Source organism: Pan troglodytes, chromosome 2 (assembly GCF_028858775.2).
Source record: "Pan troglodytes isolate AG18354 chromosome 2, NHGRI_mPanTro3-v2.0_pri, whole genome shotgun sequence".
Lineage (NCBI taxonomy): Eukaryota > Metazoa > Chordata > Mammalia > Primates > Hominidae > Pan > Pan troglodytes.
In genome coordinates this window covers 21568615-21586296 of record NC_086015.1, presented here as the reverse complement: position 1 = coordinate 21586296, position 17682 = coordinate 21568615, and the positions used below count along the sequence as shown (strand labels likewise).

The following is a 17682-nucleotide window of genomic DNA, read 5'->3' as shown; positions in this document are numbered from 1 at the left end:
GAGAACGATGTAGGCTGGGAGGCTAGGCCAGTCTCTCTTTTTACACTTTTCTGCCTGCTTATATTCTAGCAGTGCTGGCAGCTGATTAGATTGTGCCCACCCAGATTAAGGGTGGGTCTGCCTTTCCCAGCCCACTGCCTCAAATGGTAATCTCCTTTGGCAGCACCCTTGCAGACACACCCAGGATCAATACTTTGTATCCTTCATTTTAATCAAGTTGACACTCCGTATTAACCATCACACGTCCACCCCTTGTCAATTTGAACCCATTCGCATCTCCTGAGATCATACATAATCCTTAAATAAAGATGATAATAAGGTCATAATTACACCTAACATAATACAACTATCCTTTGTACAACTGGAAATGCACCAATCCCCAACCCAAATACTATTACATATAGTTAACAATACTTAAATGCTGATATGAAGTCGGTAAATCTATGTCATGTGATAAAGGAGAAAGGAAATGAAGGTATTTTCTTAGTACAAGTGTATACATGCACAAACATGTTTCTAACAGAAGGAGGAAATATTCATGACAATTACAGTCCATGTTTCTACAGCTGGTCACTGTAGCTGGTATTGATTCTGTAGCTGGTATTGATGACTACCTTTTACTACTACCTATTCTGTATTCCCTTTGCCTTCAGCAAGCACCTCAACAGGTTGTGGTTTTTTTCCTGGTGGAGTGACCCAGACCTTCATTCCTAAGGGTTCTGGACCGTTTGTAGTCCTGCGTGGATTGAGCTGTTTCCCATTGACCTTAATCACAAGGCATGGTAATACTAAGAGACGCCCTAATGGATTTCCTGTATTCCATGCACACTCTTCCTTTCCTCCGTTGTGGAGTAGTACACTGATTTCATCTTGATAGTCCAGGTCATTCACCCCAGCCAACACTATAACTCCTTTCTTAGCCTGTTGGCTTAAAGGTAGGAGGTGCCCAAAGTGTCCAGGTGGCCATCTTAACTTCCAATTTAATGGAATCATTGTTATGTCTCCTGGTGCCATCGTTCCTACCTCTGGAACTATGATTTCTAGGCCAGCAGAACGTAATGTCATGGGAACAGGAAGCAAAAATTTTGCTAGTGGATCACTAGGGGTGATTGGTGAGTGGTGCCACTTCCACTTCCACCCTTTGATTCCTAGAGCCGTGAATCATGGCTATGGGAGAAACAGTACCATATATTAGACGCCGATTCAGAGCATACACAGCCTTCTGGAGAACTTTGCCCAAGCCTTGCAAAGTATTGTCACCTAGTTGGCGTTGTAATTGTGACTTCAAAAGGCCATTCCACTGTTCTATCAATCCAGCTGCTTTAGGATGATGGGGAACATAGGAAGACCAGTGATTTCCATGAGCATAAGCCCACCGCTGCACTTCTTCAGCTGTAAAATGAGTGCCTTGGTCAGAGGGTGCTGTGTGGAATACCATGACAGTGGATAAGGCATTCCATGAGTACATGGGTGCTAGTCTTGGCAGAAGCATTGCGTGCAGGATAGGCAAACCCATATGCGGAGTAAGTGTCTGTTCCAGTGAGGACAAACCTCTGCCCTTTCCATAGTGGAACAGGTCCAGTATAATCAACCTGTCACCAGGTAGCTGGCTGATCACCCTGAGAAATGGTGCCATATCGAGGGCTCAGTGTTGGTCTCTGCTGCTGGCAAATTGGGCACTCAGCAGTGGCCGTAGCCAGGTCAGCCTTGGTGAGTGGAAGTCCATGTTATTGAGCCCGTGTGTAACCTCCATCCCTGCCACCATGACCACTTTGTTCATGGGCCCATTGGGTGATGACAGGGGCAGCTGGGGAAAGAGGCTGAGTGTTGTCCACAGAAAGGGTCATCTTAGCCACTTGATTATTAAAATCCTCCTCTGCTGAGGTCACCTAGTCTTCTATTCCTCTGTCAGCTTATCATAGGGAACTCCCCATGAGGTCATCAGTGCAAACCGAGGGAGAGAAGGCAGGGTGGCAGGATCGGAGAACATGGGCATTTGAGCTACTTCCTCATGTAACTTACTTGTGCCTTCAGGACCTGCTTGAGTCCGATCATGTGTATACCACTTGGATTTGATGATATAATGCTGCTGTGCACGACCCACTTTATGGCTAGATGAGTCAGAAAGCACCCAGTTCACAATAGGCAGTTCAGGTAGCATGGTGACTTGATGACCCATAGTCAAACATTCAGTTTCCACAAAAGCCTAGTAACAGGCCAAAAGCTGTCTCTCAAAAGGAGAGTAGTTATCTACAGAAGATGGCAGGGCCTTGCTCCAAAATCCTAGAGGCCTCCACTGTGATTCACCTGTGGGAGCCTGCTAAAGGCTCCAAATAGCATCTCTATCTGCCACTGACACCTCAAGGACCACTGGATCTGCTGGGTCATGTGGCCCAAGTGGCAGAGCAGCTTGCACAATAGCTCGGACTTGTTGCAGAGCCTTCTCCTGTTCTGGACCCCATTCAAAACTGGCAGCCTTTCAGGTCACTTGACAAATGAGCTGGAGTAACAAACCCAGATGAGGAATGTATTGCCTCCAAAATCCAAATAGATCCACTAGGTGTTGTGCCTCTTTCTTGTTTGTAGGAGGTGCCAAATGCCGCAACTTATCCTTCACCTTAGAAGATAAACCTTTGAATCTCCACAGGCCCCACAGCATTGGACCCCTAGAAATTTTACTGAAGTAGAAAGTCCCTGAATTTTAGTCACATTTACTTCCCATCCTCTGACACGCAAATGTCTCACCAATAAGTCCAGTGTGTTTGCTACTTCTTTCTCGCTGGATCCAGTGATCATAATGTCATCAGTGTAATGGACCAGTATGATATCTTATGGAAGCAAAAAGCTGTCGAAATCTCTCCGAATAAGATTATGACACAAAGCTGGAGAGTTGATATACCCCTGAGTATATCAGGACAATAAAGGTATATTGCTGGCCTTGCCAGCTGAAGGTAAATTGCTTCTGGTGGGCCTTATGAACAGGAATGGAGAAAAAGGCATTTGCCAGGTCAATGGCTGCATACCATGTACCAGGAGATGTGTTAATTTGTTCAAGCAATGAAACCACATCTGGTACAGCAGCTGCATTTGGAGCCACTACTTGGTTAAGCTTACGATAATCTACTGTCATTCTCCAAGATCTATTTGTCTTCTGCATAGGCCAAATAGGAGAGTTGAATGGGGATGTAGTGGGAATCACCACCCCTGTGTCTTTGAAGTCCTTGATGACGGCAGTAATCTCTGCAATCCCTCCAAGGATTCGATATTATTTTTGTTTACTATTTTTCTAGGTAGAGGCAGCTCTAATGGCTTCCATTTGGCCTTTCCCACCATAATAGCCCTCACTATACCAGTCAGCCAATGTGGGGGTTCAGCCAGCTGCTAAGTTTACCTATGCCAATTATGCATTCCAGCACTGGGGAAATGACCATTGGCTGAGTCAGGGGACCCACTGGACCCACTGTAGGTCAGACTTGAGCTGAAACTCCAATAATTACTTGACCTCCATAAGCCCCTACTTTAACTGGAGGACCACAATGAAGTTTTGGGTCCCTGGAATCAATGTGAGCTCAGAGCCAGTGTCCAGTAGTCCCCCGAAATGTCTGATCATTTCTCTTTCCCCAGTGCACAGTTACCCTGGTAAAAGGCTGGAGGTCTCCTTGGGGAAGGATTTGAGAAAGATTCACTGCATAAATTGTCGGTAATATAGTGGGGTCCTTCCTCAAAGGGACCTGGCCTCGCCTTCATTCAAGAGTTTCTGGATCTGTAAACTATCTCAAGCCTGGAAATTAATTGAGGGGCCATGATTCTCTGGGGTTTTTTTTTTTTTTTTTTTGACAGATCCTTTCTTTGTAGCCCAGTCTGGAGTACAGTGGCGCAATCTTGGCTCACTGCAAGCTCTGCCTCCTGGGTTCACGCCATTCTCCTGCCTCAGCCTCCCGAGTAGCTGGGACTACAGGCGCCCGCCACCACTCCTGGCTAATTTTTTGTATTTTTAGTAGAGACGGAGTTTCACCGTGTTAGCCAGGATGGCTGTCTCCTGACCTCGTGATCCGCCTGTCTCAGCCTTCCAAAGTGATGGGATTACAGGTGTGAGCCACTGTGCCTGGCCCGATTCTCTGTTTTTATGATTCAAATTAGTCTTTTGCCCATTTGACCTAGAAGTTTTCTGCTTGTGTAAATTAGGTAGGAATGCAGTAGGCTTCCTATCACTTACGCTTCTAGGAACACCATGATTAATTAGTCAATGCCAAAGCTCTACATGAATCAGACTATTCTGATTGCTGCTTTGCCACTGCTGTCTATTATGGTAGCTATGCCCACCTTGCCGTTGACGGTTTTGTGTTGCCACTTGGCCCCTGCCACCTCGGGATCCAACTGTTCCCATCGTATTTAAATATTTGTAGTTGAGTGACTGTGGTTCCCACTGTTAGATCTGACTTATAGAGAAGAGCAATTATAGGGCTCTTGGAAGATGCAGGTGCTGCCCTCACAAATCTGTTTGCAAGGCATTGGTTAAGGGTGTATCTTCTGGACCCTCCCAGTTGGGATGAGTAGATCTAAAGTGACTAATCCATTCCACCATCCCAATCTTCCTAAGCCTTTGGATTCCTTCCTCTACATTAAACCAAGGGAGATCAGGTATTTCCAATTTGCTCATAGTGTGCCATCTTTTAATCCATATTTCAGCCAACCAAGCAAATAAACCACTAGAACCTGTTTTAACTCCTCTAGCTGCAACACTAAATGCAGAGTCCCTACTTAGTGGGCCCAAATCAATAAATTCAGCCTGATCTAACTCTGTGTTCCTTCCACCATTATCCTACACCCTTAATGTACATTCCCATGCCTGTTCTCCAGATTTCTGTTTATATAAACTGGAAAACTCAAACAGTTCTTTTTGAGTGTAGCATACTTCCTCATGGGTCACACTCTCAACCTCACCTCTGGGGCCCGCTGGGACTTTAGTCTAGTTATAGGTCTAGAAACAAACAGGAATGTTGTAGGGGGGAGTGGGTGCTGATCTCACAGCTGCTTTTGGACCTTTGCACTTGCTGTGCCCCATACTGGAATACTTCCCATACCTTTCAGATCCCATTTCAAACTGATCTCTGGGCTATATCACATCTCCTTTTATAAAATCTTATGGCTCCTTCTCCCCATATTTTAAAATAGCATTTATCGGTTTGCAGGTAGGTATTCACATGGTTATTGGATGCTGTCTCCCCAAGTAAAATATAAGTTCTATGAAGGGCAGAGACAATTTCAGTGCTTACAAAGGTTTAGAATGGCCCTGACAGTAGACAACAAACATTAAATGACTGAAATGCCTGATGGGGCAATTAAAATATGAAGTGATTAATTCTAAAATGTATTAGTCTGTTTTCACACTGCTGATAAAGACATACCCAAGACTGGACGATTTACAAAAAGCGAGATTTATTGTACTTGCAGTTCCATGTGGCTGGGGAGGCCTCACAATCATGGTGGAAGGTGAAAGCATGTCTCACAGGGCGGCAGACAAGAGACAAGATCTTGTGCAGGGAGACTCTCATTTTAAAACCATCAGATCTTGTGAGACTTAATCACTATCACAAGAACAGCATGGGAAAGACCTGCCCTCATGATTCAGTTACCTCACACTAGGTCCCTCCCACAGCACATGGGAATTCAAGATGAGATTTGGGTGGGGACACAGCCAAACCATACCATAAAGTGTGCTAGTATATATGAGATCACAATGTTGGCATGTTAAGCATTGTTGTTTGAGAATACTTAAGTTGTTGTAGCATTGGTTTGATAAGCTCTTGAAGCCAAGAGCTTGAGACCAGCTTGAGCAACCAAGTGAGACCCCCATGTTTACAAAAAGAATAAAAGCATAAGTAGTATTTTGAATTACCCAATACAGCTTAAAATCTTCTCAGAACTTTATTGTATTGTACTTGAATGAACTTTACAATAAAAACTTTCCCCTTTTGTTGAATCTGCACAGTATTTGAAGTTTATAATCCAAAAGGCTATCACTGGTTATATACAAATTTATGTTTACTATGTGGAATGTGTTTGTTTATTTTAGTTGTCTAAGGCATAAAACCTTTAAAATTTTACCAACCTTGTTAAGACAAGAAATCATGGATATTTTAGTAGGTTTCTTAGCTCTTACGGAAGTTAGAAAGAAATCAAGAAGGTTTAAGTAATATTGAGATTATGCTTTTGTGTTGACTTTTTATATTTGGGCCTTTATTTACTGCTAGTCTGACTATTGTTGGCAGATTGAAGTGTATTTGTGAAAACTCCTAAGACTTTAGTATTTTATTGAAAATTGGTTTCATGCTGTTGTTTATGTTTTAAAATTAGTGCTCTCAATGAGATTTTGGTTTTCATCTATCCTAAATTCTCCCTAGGAGTGCACAACTTCAAAAAAAGAGGCACAGTCAGCAGAAAAAAGAGGTGGTCTGAGCATTTGTGCGTTAAATATGCATGTTAATTAGGAAAAAAATTAGGAAAATATGAAAACAGATGTTACATAAATTATTGCAGTCCCAGGGCAGCAGTAACTTATACACTGACAATAATTTTTGTATGTGCATGTGTATATCTATTTCTAGATTTCTCAATATTTATGTAATTCCTAAGAGAATAACTAGAAAAAGAATTGGTATATCCTTTCAGTGAGACTATGGTAAACATTCCTTCTGCATATGGATTTCTGAGAAAGTTTAGTTGTTTCATATAGTCTTACTGTAGAGATTTTTTTTGTGTTTCCTAATTCTGCCCATAGTGTTCTCTTTTTTTTTTCCTCCTTTTCTTGGTTTCTCTGATGGTATGTCAATTTGTTCTTTTATTGGCTATATCCTGTCACAACAAGAAGGTTAATTAAGGATGTTGGCAGTGTAAGAAATTGAAAATTGGCCTAAAATTAAAAATTGGTCTAAAGTATGTATTTAGAAATAAAACACATTACAACTACTCAGTACACTGATTGTAGTGTTACTTTTTCTTGTTACCGTTACACTTTCTGAAGAAATAGCCATCATTCTCTGAATAGTAGTGACATAGTACTATGATAATATATATTGGTACTTAAATACAGATTTCATCAAATACACGTATGTTGGAGTAGTTGAAAGCTATTTGAATATCTTTTATTCTAAACAGGCATCCAAAGAGAATAAAAATGGTCTGTATTTTTACAAAAGAAAGATGAGAAATAGTCATGCTTTGTTTTAGTGGTATAGCAATTTTTAGTTCAGCCATACACGAAAAAATGTGAATATAGCACTCTGCAAGGAGCAGGTGATAATATTTAGATATTTTCCATATGTGTAATATAATTTAGAAAAGTATTGTTTGTTACTTTTCAAATTAGATTGAAAGTTAAAATAAGAAAATGCAGCATCACAGTGTAACGCGTAATTCTCTTCACCAAACCGACATACAAATAAAACATGAATTGTATTCAATAAAATGGGTATATATCTAAAAGGACAAAAAACCATTTCTGGAAATCCTGTTTCCAGAAGAGTGACTTTTGTTACTCGATTTTAGTAGCATGTGATACTAAAATGTGTTTGAAATAATTTATATTGAATCTCAGTAAATTTCAGTTGGAATCTGTTGTCATGTTTTTCAGTTTCATGTTATTGATTATGTTTTACATTATATTAGCTAACTGCTGCTATCTTTTTATATGTGTGCTAAGCCACCAGTAAGCTCTTAACAGGTTGTTGAAGCTTAAGAACTAATAGAGAATGAAATCTAGGGGAAGTTGATAATATGTTTAGTAATTTTTTATTATTAACAGGTTCTTTACTTAAATTAGATAGCCTAGTTAAGAAATTTAGTTGTTATTCTTACAGATTTTATGTAAATATATCTGTGTGTATGATTATTTATGGAGGTGTATTACTAAAGATGAAAAAAAAATTTTCTTTAGAAAAAGGCTGTGAAAATTAATTTTAACACCTAAATATAATATTCACTTGTCATCACTGATGCATCTGTATTCTAATTTTACATTTTATTAATGCTTTAGAATCCATTTTCAATGGAATTTTTTTCACATTTCTTTTCAAATGTCAAATTTCCATTTTTTATATTATGTGATTTTAAAATGTGATATTATTTTACTATGTGTTAGAATAGTATGTTCCTCATTTCAACACTTTTATGTCATTTCAGTGCAAAGTTAAATGAAGTAAGAGGTGATTGTTTTATAGTGAAGCCTGTTGTTTTTGTATTATATATGTAAAATGCCATTTATTTTTGGTATTATAAAATACCTCCCTTTCTTCCAGGAGTTAAAATAGGTGAAGGAAAGAGTGATTAATGAGTAGGCTAACGTTTGTCCTCTAAGAACTTAAAATATTTTGATAGAAATTGTTTTTAGCCTGCTTTTTGTATTGTTTGATATGATATGATTTGTATTGTTTGATACGATTTAGGGTTTCTCCTGGGATAGGAACATTTGCAGCTATTTTATTTATTTATTTTTCTAGGGAGATGCTGTTTTTCCAGCAGCTCAGTTAAGGGAGAACTTAGCTTGTCTCTGTTTCTTGATTCCTCTTCAATTTCTGTTTGCAAACCAAGACTTGTGTTTGGAGAACTCTATTGTACTGAGCCTAAGTCATTTTTGATCTATAACAAGAACATGCATTTTCACATGTCAACCGGATTTGTGGACCAGTAAAGTTCTCCCACAAGGTAAGCATATATTTATTCAAAATATACATTTTAAGATAGAATACTCTCAATACCCTTACCATAGTAATGTGTTCCATAGATTTTTGTACAAAAAAAGGTATGTGTGTTTGTGTACTTCTGCCAAATTTAGATTGAAGACTCCTTCAGGGAATAGTGTTGGCCAACCAACACAGTTACTCAGTTTCCTGATCTTTTTCTGTCCTACCTCCTGCTTTTAGTCACCAGTTTCCATTCTTCCCCCTTTGTCCATTGTTTTTCTTCGCAGTTAGCTGAGTCTTCAGGGTGTCTTTTAAAAATGTTTTCCCACCAGCAGACTTTAGCATTTTCCTTAGGGAATCTTTTTGTATCCATAGGCCTTTTATTTTCTTTTCTCCACTCCCCACTCCCCCACCATTTCTTAAAGAAGTAGGAAATTAGAATGATTGAACTTAGAGTTGGAGGTATATCAGATAGATAACATTCACAATTTTTTTCCTTATTACAACCCATAATAAGGAATAAAATGTACATTTATGAGCCGAGTCCTATAGGTATAAATGAAACCGAAACAAAAATTTAATTCTTACTCCAACTGCCTGGGATGTGCTGTATGCTGTATTATATTATTTGTATATTTTATTTAATGCTTCCTGGTATGTGTCACTTATGCAGTTTCAGAAACCCAGCTTTAGATCACTTGAATGTTTGTTCATCACTGATTTGTTGGGAGAGTAAAAGAAATGAGACAGTTTCTTTTCTGCCTCAGTGAAGCTGCCTTTTCTTTTGTCTCTTCTGTGCTTCTCATTTCTTTCCCCATTCAATATAAGCTGTCAAATGACTTAGAGAACTGGGTAACTGCTGGGAAACACCACAGTCCTTACTGGGTTCTTTTGTAGTAAGAACATAAGCACAAGTACTGAGATCTCAGAATTTTAAAGGAGAATAAATTTTTGATATAATCATGTCTTTTTAGTAAGGTGTATATTTCTTTATTCTCTTCTTGTTTGTTTTGTCTGTTCAAATTGTATGTGCATCCTGATGCCCTCAAATCATTCTTGGTTTGAAACATGTTTAACTTTTTACATCCTGAATATCAAGTTAGAATAACCCAGATCCTTGCCCAAAGTGATCTCTTCTAGTACCCATTCCCATTTTATTTAACATTTGTATCTTTTTAATAAATTGAAGGCATTTTTTCCTGATGTATAAAAATAATATTTTTTATTAGAAAGTTTGGTAAATACAGAAAAACATAAAGAGGATAAAAATTATCCCTAATCCTGGTTGGGCATGGTGGGTCACACCTGTAATCCCAGCACTTTGGGAGGCCGAGGTGAACAGATTGCTTGAGCTGAAGAGTTGGAGACCAGCCTAGGCAACATAGCAAATCCCCATCTCTGTCGAAAAAATAAATGTTGGCTGGGCACAGTGGCTCACGCCTGCAATCCCAGCACTTTGGGAGTCTGAGGCGGGTGAAATACGAGGTCAGGAGTTCGAGAACAGCCTGGCCAACATGGTGAAACCCTGTCTCTACTAAAAATACAAAAAACTAGCCGGGCGTCATGTCAGGCACCTGTAATCCCAGCTACTCATGAGGCTGAGGCAGGAGAATCTCTTGAACTCAGGAAGTGGAGGTTGCAGTGAGCCGAGATCGTGCCACTGCACTCCAGCCTTGCATCTCAAAATAAATACGTAAGTCAACTTAAAAAATTAAAAAAATTATTTTGAATCCTGTCATACAGAGATGAACTGATACACCATTTAAAAAATGAAGTTTATTACATTTAATTTTACTTGAATTTCACAGAGGAAAAAAAAACCCTGAAATGAAGCTTAAAGAATTATTGAACCTCATATACGTTCCCCCACCCTAAAACCATAAATATGAGTTTCTAAGAGCCTTCCAAAGTTAAATAACATTATGAACATCTTTGGAAATCTTTACTCTGGAACTAAGAAAATAGAAAGAGTGAACTGAAAGCAGAATATCTTTTATGTTAAGATAATCTATTGAGGTGAAATTTATATAACACAGAATTCACCATTTTGAAGTGAACAGTTCCGTGGCGTTGAGTACACTGACAGTGTTATGCAACCTTCCACCTCTGTCGAGTTTGGAACATTTCCATCATGCCAAAGTAAAGTACCTTACCCATTTAGCAGTTTGTCTTAATTCTGCCTTAGCCCTAGGCTCTGACATCGATCAATCTGCGTTCTGTCTCTATGGATTTAATGTGTTCTGTATATTTAATATGAATGTAATCATAAAATATGTGACGTTTTATGGGTGACTTCTTTCGTTTAACATAATATTTCAAATTTTTATTCAAGTTGTAGCACTTTATTATTACTTCATTACTTTTCTTGGCTGAATGCTAGTCCATGTGTTTATCCATTTATTCGTTCATACACATTTTGTTTCCTTCTACTTTTTGGTTACTCTGAATAGTGCTGCTCTAAACGCGTGTACATGAACCTGTTTGAGTACCTATTCTCTGTTCATATGGGTATGTACCTAGGAGTGGAATTGGTAGGTGATATTGTAATTCTATGTTTAACTTTTTGAGGAACCATCAAACTGTTTTCCATGGCAGTTGCATCATTTTACATTCCTGTCAGCAGTGTATGAGGGTTCTACTTTCTTTGAGACAGTCTTGCTCTGTTGCGTGGCCTGGAATGCAGTGGCGCAATCTTGGCTCACTGCAGCCTCCATCTCCCAGGTTCAAGTGATTCTCCTGCCTCAGCCCCCTGAGTAGCTGGGACTACAGATGCATGCCACCATGCCCGGCTAATTCTTTGTATTTTTAGTAGAGACGGGGTTTTTCCATGTTGCCAAGGCTGGTCTTGAACTGCTGAGCTCAGGCAGTCTGCCCACCTTGGCTTCCCAAAGTGTTAGGATTACAGGCATGAGCCATCGCACCCAGCCGGGTTCCACTTTCTCTACATTTTGCTAACACTTACTATTTTCCATTTTTTTTTTGATTATCAGGATATCTTATGATACCGATAAATGACTTTTAACAAAGTAGAGAAATTATTATATATTTCTTACATATTTAAGTAATTTATTTCTTTTATTGTTTTTGAGATTGGGTGTCACTCTGTCTCCCAGGCCAGAGTGCAGTGGCATGATCTCAGCCCACTGCAACCTCTGCCTCCTAGGCACGAGCAATCCTCTTACGTCAGCCTCTCAAATAGCTGGGACCTCAAGCGTGAGCCACCATACCTGGCTAATTTTTGTATTTTTTGTAGAGACAGGGTTTTGCCATGTTGCCCAGGCTGGTCTTGAACTCTTGAGCTCAAGTGATCCACCTACCTTGGTCTCTTAAAGTGCTGGGATTATAGGCATAAGCCACCATTCCTGGCCTGTATTTTATTTCCTATTTAGCAGTTATATTTTTTATATAGTAATTATATCATTTCAGACTATCATTCAGTTCTATTTTCTCTCCAGAATTACCTGACAAGTGAACATATTTTTCCCAGAATAAAAGGTTTCTTACTTTTCTTCATTTGCTCAAAATCTAATATTTTCTTTCACATTTGTTTCATGTTTTGTTTTGTTTTTGTTTTTGTTTTTTTGCTTTTTGATATATGTGTAGTTTTTTTAATCAGAGTTTAAATTGCCATTCTTTTTGTTTAATGCTCATAATAGATTTATGCCTGTATTTTTTTTTTTTTTGATAGCATACTACAGTTGTACTTTTGGGCTCCTAAATCATAAAATAACATTTTGGTAAAGTTATTTACACTCTTTTTGAAGACATTTCTCAACCTCAACCTCCTATTTAAATATAAACCAGAGCTTCCTTGTTCTTTTGCTGGCATGTCTTTCGGAGATTTCTTTTCACTATACTACTGAGTTAGCTGTACTGTTTTTTATATCCCGTTTTTGTCATCATCCATAGATTCCTTTAACTACAACTTCAGAAAGGCTAAATGGGAGATGAATTTTCTGAGTTGTATATGTTAGAAAAATTTTCTATTTTATTTTCACAGTTGATTGATGATTTAGCTAGGTATATGTTTATAGTTTAAAGTGATTTTCCTCTGAACTTTGAAAGCTTTGCTTTAATTTTTTCTACTATCCATTATTCCTCCTGAGAAATTTGAAGGCAGTCTTACTCATTGAGAACTGTTTTAGGAGCTATCACAGTGAAAACAAAATGGATACAAATCCTTAACTTGATTAAGCTTACATTCCAGGGTGGAGAGGTTGATAAGTAGCAGCATAAATAAATAAAATATGTATTACCTTAGATAGTGATTCTGTGAAGGAAAATAAAGCAGCCAGTGGGAGATAGAGAGTTTGGAGTATAGGGAGAAGAATGGAAATTTTAGATAGAGTGGTCAAAGAAAGCCTCACCGATAAGGTAACATGTGAGTAAAGACCTGAAGGAGGTGAGAGAGTGAGGTGAAGGACCACGAAGTACAAAGGTCCTGAGGCAGGAATATTTATGATGCATTCACAGAACAGCCTCAAGGTCAGTGTGGCTGCAGCAAAGTGAGTAGAGAGTAGTAGGGAGTAAATAGAGATGTAACTGAGAATCTAGGTCTTTTAAGGATTTATATTTAGATTTCATTTTGAATGAGATGGGGATCCATTAGTGAGTGTCATCATCTGCTTTGTAGTTTAAAAGAAATACTGGCTGCCAGCTTGAGAATAGATTTTAAGGGAGCGAGGGCAGAAGCAAAGAGATAATGTAGAAGATTCCAGGTGAGACATAATTTTGGTTTGAATAACAGTATTTGCTAATGGATTGGATTTGAGTTATGCAAGAAAGAGATGAGTCAAGAATGACTCCAAGAGTGTTTGGCCTGAATAACAGAAAAGATAGAGAGCTTCATTTAATGAAGAAGGGGAAAATTATATTATAAAAGGAGTACATTTCTGGGAGAAGATCATGAGTTTTGTTTTGAATATAAGTTGGAGATGTCTATCTGGTAGAGAGGTCAAGGAGGCAGTTAGACACATTGGTCCAGAATTCAGTAAAGAGGTCTGAGATGAAGGAAAAACTGTGGAAGTTGTTGATTGTAGATGGTATTTAAAGGTATATATTAGTCCATTTTCATACTGCTATGAAGAAATACTTGAGACTAGGTAATTTATAAAGAAAAAGTGGTTTAATGCACTCACAGTTCACATGGCCGGGGAGGTCTCACAATCATGGCGGAAGGCAAAGGAGGAGCAAAGACCTGTGTTACATGGCACAGGCAAGAGAGTGTGTGCAGGGGAACTGTCCTTTATGAAACCATGAGATCTCATGAGACTTACTCACTATCACGAGAACAGCATGGGGAAAACCCTCCCCCATGATTCAATTACTTCCCACCAGGTCTCTCCCACGACACGTGGGGATTATGGGAGTTACAGTTCAGGATGAGATTTGGGTGGGGGCACAGCCAAACCATATCAAGATGTAACATTGATGCAGTACAGTAAATACAGATAGAGAAGACTTAAAATGCTAGCCTTGGGGTACCTTTAGTAAAGGGGTTAGGAGAAAAAGAGGAATTAGTAGAGGTAGCTAGAGAAGAAAACACAGTGAGGTTAAGAGGAAAACTCATTGGTCTTTCAGAATATCTGAAAGTGATGTAAATGTTTGAAGGAAGAGTGGAAATCTTATTTATAGGTGAAGTTAAAGATGGACAATTCAAGGGAGAGTGGGAGGAGAAACAGGTGGCAGCTTAAGGGGGAAGTTGGAGTGAAGAGAGGATTTTTTTAAATAGGAGAGAAATAGCATACTAATGGGAGTGCTCCAATAGAGAGGAATAAACTGATGATGCAAGAAAGAGTGGAAAATTGTTAAAGCAGTGTGTACAAGTAGAGAGATCACCTTAAGTAGCAGCATGGATGGTTTATTCTTAATAAGAAGGAAGGCGGAGCATATCGGCACAGATCCATTGTTAAAAAGCATTTGGTTGATCTTTGTACTATCTCCAGGATATATTACGTACAAGAAGCATCATGATTACTTGCTTCCCACTTCTTTAGGCTTCTTCTGTAGTTCTCCTTTGTGGTTTTTTTCTTTAACAATGTAAATGTATGGTGGTTCCTAGTTTAGGAATTCTGTGGTTAAAAAAAAATTCTGTTAATGGAATTAAGGCATACAGTGGGTATTTATGAATTATATACCTGTTGATATTTTTTTAAAGTTTCAAGTTTGTAAATATTTCTGTAAAATGCTCTGGAGAACCATCAAGCTGCAGTTAATAGTAGAAACAGGGCCATCAAAATCCTTTCTTATAGCAGGTTGGGAAGTTTATGGTTCAAATTCACTTACCAGAAAATGATAAAGTACTTCATGGCCTGGATTGCTTGAACAAGGGTGAAATTGTAATTGTAAAAAATCTACGGATGCCAAGTGTCTATTGTTCTTTATGATTCATATTTCTCCTGGTCACATCAGCCCCAGAGCACACTTGATAAATATGGGATACAATAATGGCATTAGAATTCTCACATTTTCCTGTTGGTATAATGTGATCTCTGCTGTCTCTCTCAACAGTGTTGCCCTTCTTACCCATTCTTGCTCAAGTTCCCAGCTCTCTATAGTGATAACAGTAGTTCCATCATATCTGTGGTTTTGCTTTCTGTGGTTTTACTTATGGCAGGTACTCAGCTAACTGGAGAATTACTTTTAAAATAATGTATCCTTTATAAGAAAGTTTGCTTTTTAAATTGGATGATGTGAGGAAAATTCTTTTTTTTTGGGCAAATTGTGACTGTTTTTAGGTTTTCACTATATGTGCAGTAGACATAGCTGCCACTTTTGTGATAAACAGTGATAAAAATAGCGAAGTGTAGGAAATACGAAATTTGTTTCACCTTCTCTTCCTCTTACTCATTTTTACAAGGGCTTAATGAACAGTGAAATTGACCAACAGTTTCACCTCCTTTTCCTTGCAGTTCTGGTAATCTCTTGTGGCACTTAGTACACCTGAAAGAAGTAGCAGGAAGATTGACAAATTGGAAGGGAGGATTATATGAACATACGATCAGACAAATAGAAAATTAACCCATAATAATTGAAAGATGGCTGTATTTCTAATTTACATTCACCTGTGTAAAACACATTTGTCAAATATTTCTATTTTACATAGAAATTTGAAGTTTTTACTTCAGATTACTCCCACTTCAGGAGTATTTGGGTTTGTACTAGTTTGTAGTGTGAACAACTGACCCATTTAAAGGGAATTAAAAAAAACTTTTTAATTTGTAATGATTTGACAATTATGCCACTAACATTATACTTATTAATGAGACAGAATAAGATTTCAATTCTTAAAAGTATGTGCCCCACATTTTATAGGTGGTATGAACAATAATTTTGCCTCAACTTAAGAATTACTTACTTTATTCAGTATACTAGTAAACATTGGCTGAAGATTCTTTGAAAACCCAAATTATTTGGAATATATTTGAAACCTCTGCTCTTATGTACTTCTGTTCAAAATATTTCAGGGTTTTGGATTATTTAGGCTTAGAAGTTTGGAGTTTACAATTTCTGTCTTCTAAAGACTTAGAAATATGTTAGCATTATTGGAACCAAATAGTTTTACCCACATAATTGCCATTCAGCTCTAGCAACATGGAAGAAAACTTCCTGAAATAAGTCATTATTTCCTATGTGAAATATCCGTTTAAAATGTTTTTTACCTGATGAGCATGTATTTTAATTCTTAAAATAGAACAGAGGAAATGAAGTATTTCTATAGCTAGGGGAGATTGTCAGCTCAAGTTCAAGAGTATGATGTTTGACATTAGGCCAAGGATATTTTCTAAGTTTTAAAAAATGTTTATTTTGTAAAATACATGTGCTTTCACTATATCTTATGTGTTAATCCAATTTCCCATTGAAGTCACCGATTAAAGGGAATTCTGTACCAGTAGGGTTCTAAAACCTTGACATTATTTTAATCTGATAACAAATGGGTTTAAGTTCATGTTCTTTCGGTTGTTGGCAACAAATCTAAACCTGTATTTTTTGGATTTATGAGGATAAGTCCTGCTTTGGCAATCTTGTAGATTCCCAAGAGAATAGTTAAACAGTGATTAATCATTGTTTTTCACTGAGTGTGCAGAAAAGAATGGAAAAGCTGCATTTCACACTTCTGAAGCAATTAATCCCCATGATCTTAGCCAGGTTTGTCTTGTAGATAAGTCGGGATACAAAACGGTACCTAATTTATCAATGTATGCATGCCATAAAGTATAAAACACACAATTTATTTCATATCATTTATAGTCAAATGTAAAAAAAGAGTGACTTTGCCATATCCAAGAGTGTTTCCTACATTACCTTCATATAAACTAAGTACCAGAGATTACAATGGGATTCCTGTTTATTGTGCACATCTGGTGCAGTCACTATGCATTTTCTCATTCACTTGCTGGCATTTTTAGTGATTGTGGCATAAATCACCTTGCTAATCAGAAACATAAGTGACGGGAAGTCATCTCCTTTTTTTGAACAATGGGAAAAAACATATGGCTTCTTAGACAGTACTTGGCTGTTATACTATTTATGTGGCATTTTATTCTGTATTTAGAATTTCATATTAATTGCAGTAGTTTGGTTGAAGGCATTGAACATTCAGGGTTTATGGTCAGAGTATTTGTTTTATACCTCTTTCATAATAAATAAGCAAAAAGTAAAATTACACGCCTTGTATTTAGAGATTTTTAAAAATTTAATTCTCAAAGGGTAGTGAATATAATAACCTTTTATTCTTGGCTTTATGATACTTACCTACCTATTCCTCCCACTTTCATTTTTCTTATTATTGAGTGGCAGGAAAAGATTCATTTTAAATGTATAAATTTCAAATGAAAATTAATTTGTTCAGATAAGTTTTTAAAAATTTCTAAATACAAAGGTGGAAAGAGTTATTGAGATTAAGATGAGTTGAAGACAGTATATATTTTAAAATGCTTGTGTGGATGTTTACCTAGATCTGCACTGATACAGTAATTCCAAGTTAAAAGTTAGTTTTTAA

General features: G+C 37.7%; 1 protein-coding gene across 48 annotated transcripts in view; it reads left to right on the top strand.

Moving 5' to 3' along the window:
- TBC1D5 (TBC1 domain family member 5) overlaps positions 1-17682 on the top strand; it is a 584007-nt gene that overhangs the window by 145050 nt on the left and 421275 nt on the right. For 9 of the 48 annotated variants that reach the window (XM_054680411.2, XM_054680414.2, XM_063806646.1 and 6 more), the window contains exon 3: positions 8499-8703. The exons of the other annotated variants lie outside the window; for them this stretch is intronic. The gene's annotated coding sequence lies outside the window, so the exon portion shown is untranslated. The remainder of the gene's footprint in view (positions 1-8498; positions 8704-17682) is intronic. 48 annotated transcript variants of the gene reach the window in all.